At 42.3% G+C, this 5,375-nt stretch overlaps 1 protein-coding gene across 1 annotated transcript in view; it reads right to left on the bottom strand.

Moving 5' to 3' along the window:
• TPMT (thiopurine S-methyltransferase) overlaps positions 1-5,312 on the bottom strand; it is a 25,502-nt gene extending 20,190 nt beyond the window's left edge. The window contains exon 1 of the mRNA XM_011962750.1: positions 5,283-5,312. The gene's annotated coding sequence lies outside the window, so the exon portion shown is untranslated. The remainder of the gene's footprint in view (positions 1-5,282) is intronic.
• Positions 5,313-5,375: the final 63 nt, after the last annotated feature.

The raw sequence follows: 5,375 nt of genomic DNA on the forward strand, positions 1-5,375 counted from the left end.
AAAAAAAAAAAAAAAAAAGTGATACAAAAAATTATTTTCAGTGCGTCTGGTGGTAGAGGCAAACCCCTTAATACACATTACAAGAGATAGTTAAATAAACTGAATTATATCTTAATACAAGTGTTTCCTCTCTCTCACGCCCCAATCATCCAGATTTCTGCGACCAAATGTGGGGGTTCTTCCCCCCAGCACACCACATATTGGACACCAGTTGGGTATCTTCTGATTTAATTCTGACATTACCAATCTGGAGATAGCGTCAGATCTGTATGTTGGGAGTTCAATCCCTATGACTTCCCTCCTCACTTAGACACCAGTTGCAAGTCCAGGTCTCAATCGGCTTCAAGCTGGGGTTCCCACACCTTCCACTTTGGGTTTGCTTAATTTGCTAGTGCAACTCACAAAACTCAGAGAAATACTTAGTTATCTTTGCACATTTATTATAAAGGATACTGCGGAGGATTCGGATGAAGAGATGGGTTAGCTGCAGCTACCTTCACCTGTTCAGCTATTAGGAGGCTCTCCAAACCCCATCCTCTTGGGTTTTTATGCAGGCTTCATCATGTAGGCACGATTGTACTTACTCCTAATTCAACTCTAAATTCTGCCAATTGTCCCAATTTCCTATCAATACACTCTCAGTCTCTCCAGTCATCAGCTATACTATCAGTATCATCTTGGAGAATTCTCTCCTGGAATCTGCCCTGACTATTCTCTATTCCTGGTAGACAGCTAGCTTTCTGGGATCGCTCTTCATCATCATTCTGGAGATTTCCTTCTTGTCTAAATCTCCAGCTTTATTTCATGTCTTCCTCTTTTTTGTTGTTGTTTTTTAGTGGCCACCCTTATATTGATGAAGCCCAAACTCCAGAGCTTCCTGAAAAGGCGCAAGGAAGAAAAATACTGTTTTTCCACTTTGCACGTATAAAACACGGTTAGACTATTTCTCATCCTTGATGTATAGCTCTGCTGGGTATCAAATTCTTGGTTAGAAGTGTGGGGGCCATAGGGTGTTGGCACCCTAAAGGTTTTCACTGAACAGTGAAAAATCACAGCCACCTCAGCCTCCTGAGTAGCTGGGATTACAGGCGTGCACTACCAGGTCCAGCTAATTTTTGTGTTTTTAGTAGAGAAGAGAGTTCACCATGTTGGCCAGGCTGGTCTTGAACTCCCAGCCTCATATAATTCACCAGCCTTGGCTTCCCAAAGTGCTGGGATTCCAGGCGTGGGCCACTGAGCCTGGCCATCCCTCTGCTTTTTTTATTTCTCCTTCTGGGACCCCTATTATTTGTCTCTAGAATCTTCTTATGTGGTATGGTAAATTTCTCATTTTTTCTATTTTTCTGTATCTTCATCTTTTTGCACTATTTTCTCAAAGATTTCCCTTAATTCTCATTTTTAAAACTTCTTCTTCTTCCTTTTTTTTTTTTTTTTTGCTATCAATCACCTGGTGCTTTGGGCAACCAAGGTAGGAGGATGGCTTGAGGCCTGGAGTTTCAGACTAGCTTGGGCAACATAGTGAGACTCCCATCTCTACTAAAACAGTTTTAAAATTGGCTAGGCATGGTGGTGCATGCCTGTAATCCTAGCTACTCAGGAGGCTGAGGCAGGAGGATGGCTCGAACCTAGGAGTTCGAGGCTGCAGTGAGCTGTGATGGTGCCACTGCACGCCAGCCTGGGCTACAGATCAAGACCTTGTCTTAAAAAAAAAAATAGAATAGGTACTAAAATGAATAAAGGTAAAGAATGTGGGTGGGGCTTATACTGTAGGGTGATGTGAGTGTATTTTATTTGGAAACCTAGATGTATTTATTTATTTATTTTTTAGAGGTAGGGCCTCACTCTGTCACCCAGGCTGTAGTACAGTGGCACAATACAGCCTCAAACTTCTGGGCTCAAGTGATCCTCCTGCCTCAGCCTCCAAAGTAGCTGGGACTGCAGGTGCACAACCCCATGCCTGGCTGATGTCTTTAATGTCTTTGCGCTAGTCAGACTTTCCACAGATGGATCTCCCAATTCCTGTCTTAAGGATTCTGTTGTTGGAGCCACTGTTATATACTCATATAAGAAAAGAAGAAGCGAAGTAGGCGAGGGTCCCAGCATCCAGTTTGCTGTACTCAATTAATCCTCATGTTTTCTGTATGCTCCCGTGCTCAACTGTGTATTGTATCTTCTCAGTCTAGACACTCTTTTTTTTACCCTTTCCAGAGAATAAACCCCCAAAGCCTGCTAGTGTGGTGAGATGTACACACTTGGTTGCAAGAAGTTGAGAAAGGGATCTGGGAATTTGGCCTGTTCTGAACCAGCATTTCAAGCAATCCTTCTTGTTTCAACCATACTCTCACACTTCATGGAGGTACCTGGTGCTGCTAATCCTGAGCATTTGGGGATTCTGTAATGCAAACTGGGCTGCTCAATGGCTTTCCTCATTGCTGGTTCAGAATTCAGCTTCCTTGAAGTTGCAAAATCCTTTCCCACTTGTCCATTTGCCTTTCCAAACTTTTATTAATTTTGTCTCTCCTGTCCTGCTATCCTAGTACTTTATGCCTTAAAAAAAAAAATCCTGTTACTTTCAGGAGGCAGCAAAAACAGACTAAAGTAGATATTGAACTATAGTTTAATATCCTATCTCTACTCCACACATTTGTATTTTCAAGTAATTTTCTGCAGCTTCTTTTTTTGCATGGGAAATGCACACTAAGGAAACTGATAAAAGACATGTACAATGTAAACTAACAATAAAATTCAAAGCCTCTCAACTGACTGAAGGCACAGTTTCTTTCCTTTTCCTTCTTTTTTTTTTTTGAGATGGAGTTTCACTCTTGTTGCCCAGGCTGGAGTGCAGCGGTGCGATCTCGGCTCACTACACACTTTCTTGGCTAACGGGACCCCAGAGTAACTTTGAAAACTGAGTTCTGGGCCAAGAGTAGATAGAGTGTCACATACAACTCTATACCTCCTCTCCTGCTAACCACAGTTAGGCTTTGTTCCCTAAGGGCTTAAGGGAAACCAGCCCTTTCAGAAGATTCTACTACTGATATCAACCAACCCCCTGATGCTATCCCTCCTTTTGTACCTGATAAGAAGTCACAGACCACAAACTGGTTCTGGCCAGTTTACTGAGAATGCACAGTAAGGGTTTTTCTGTCCTCTGCTTTACCTTTTGATGTAAGAGGGCCCAAAACTCCATCCTGTGATCGTGGTAACACTGCCATTTTTTGTGCATGGTACCCATGAAGCTCAGTTACACATAGGTACATTTCCTTCTTTCATAAATATTCATGAGTCATCCTACAGCTTATTGAATATGTATATTTGGCCACCTTCCTCAGCATAAATTCCTGTTCCCTTTGCCCCTCCCTGGAAGTGTCAGTTTCTGGCTTCTGGCCTGAGGCTACACTTCTCAGCCTGTCAGAATGGCCACTCTACAGTCTGAAACCACTCATGAGAAAGAGATCTCCTTTCTAAATTAAGAACTTCTCATTCTTTAGCTGACAGACCATAACTGCAGATCCATCTGAATGTATGAGGAAAATGTCATACACTCTTTCAATGTCAACTTTGCAATATTAAGGACAATATAACACCATCATTCTAACATTCCCTTTAAATTGTTAGTGAAACTAGTTTGGATTATACTAGCATGCTATTATTGGTGGGTCTAATTTAATGATTAATCTGTGAAATAGCAAACATTGCATAAAAGCATGTATTTCAGGAAAATTTCCCCTTTTGTTGCCAAATTTGGCCTCAGTATGCTTAGGATATAGGGAGGAGGCATTTCTCTCATTACTTGGGAACATGAATTCACTTCTTATCAAACACTTGTTGACAAATGGCTTCTGCAAGACCCTGGTGGTATCAGGAGGTGACTCTCAGACTTTTCTGAGATGTCAGTGGAAAGTATCTGATTTATATTGGGTACAGAAAAGCAAAATAATGTTGCAGTTTTCTCATCTTCATTTTCATTCAGAAACTCTGGAACCTAAATTCAAGGCTTCATAAAGCAGTTCTCTACTTAAAAGAGAAGCATAATCTTTATCATAGTGCCACAGCCGCTGGAGTAGCACAACTCTATTGCTTTCACACAAACTTGAACTGTCTAACAAAATCATGCACATAATTTAATCACGTCTTAGCTGTTTGTTTGTTTTTGAGACAGGGTTTTCCTCTATCCCCCAGGCTGGAGTGCAGTGGTGTAATGACACTTCCATCTCCAACACTGGGGCTCAAGGAGTCCTCTCACTTCAACCTCCTGAGTACCTGGGACTACAAGGGTGCACCACCATGCCTGGTTAATTTTTAAATATTTTGTAGGGACAGGGTCTTGCTATGTTACCCAGGCTGGTCTCAAACTCCTGGACTCAACGTCTTAGCTGTTCTAACAATTTCTCAGCACGGACTCCACTTGTACACACCATTTCTAGAGAAATAAAGTTTATTGCTATAACACAAAAAAAGTGCACGTTACAAGAATTAAGGAAGGGAAATTTCACAATAATTCCTGCCCACAAACAGAAAGTGTAGACGTGCTCCTTTGGTCATACAAGTCCTCAAGTTGTTCTAGTCTCCATTCTTAGCTTTTCAAAAGCATCTGCTATAGTTTTGTTTTTAAATTTCATAAAATTGAAGAGAAACTTCCCTAAGGTGCACAAATCTTAAAAGAGTATGACTCAGTGAATTTTTTACATACGCATACACCTGTGTAACCCACCACAGAACAAGACAGAATGTTTACAGCACCCCAGTTTCCCACATCTCCAGGGAATCACTCACTATTTGGCAGTATTTCTCTTTTTCTAAAAATCATTAATACACCAGGCTGGGGCAAAAACCGAGAGTCCGTTTCCATAAAAAAAAAAATTTTGAAAAATTAGCCAAGCGTGGTGTAGCGAGCCTGTAGTCCCAGTTACTGAGGAGGCTGGGGCGGGAGGATCACTTAAGCCCAGGAGTTTCAAGTTACAGTGAGCTATGATTGTGCCACTGCACACTAGCCTGGGCGACAGAGGGAGACCCTGTCTGTAAAAGAAAAAAGAAAAAAAAATAATTAAAACACACCAATGCTTTGGACACACTTTAAATATTGGACCTCGGATTTAGGTCATTTATTGTCCAATCTCGTTCTTCCCAGTTTCCACTTCAGCCCTGAACCCCACTTCACAGGCCTGATTGCTGGGCTGTCTACGCTTGTAAGAATTCCTGGGAACCCTAGCACAGGCGCATACACTCCTAGCAAATCGTTCTGTTTCTCACCCGCCCCCTCCGCCCCCTAGGGAGCCTACCTTCGCTTACAGAGCGTTGCCAGCCTTTGCCTCCGCCACTGCCGACGTCCTCAGGAGCCAGTCCGGGTCTTCGTCCGCCTCCGCCACCTCTCC

Source organism: Colobus angolensis, unplaced genomic scaffold (genome assembly GCF_000951035.1).
Source record: "Colobus angolensis palliatus isolate OR3802 unplaced genomic scaffold, Cang.pa_1.0 Scaffold6, whole genome shotgun sequence".
In the NCBI taxonomy this organism is placed as follows: Eukaryota; Metazoa; Chordata; class Mammalia; order Primates; family Cercopithecidae; genus Colobus; species Colobus angolensis.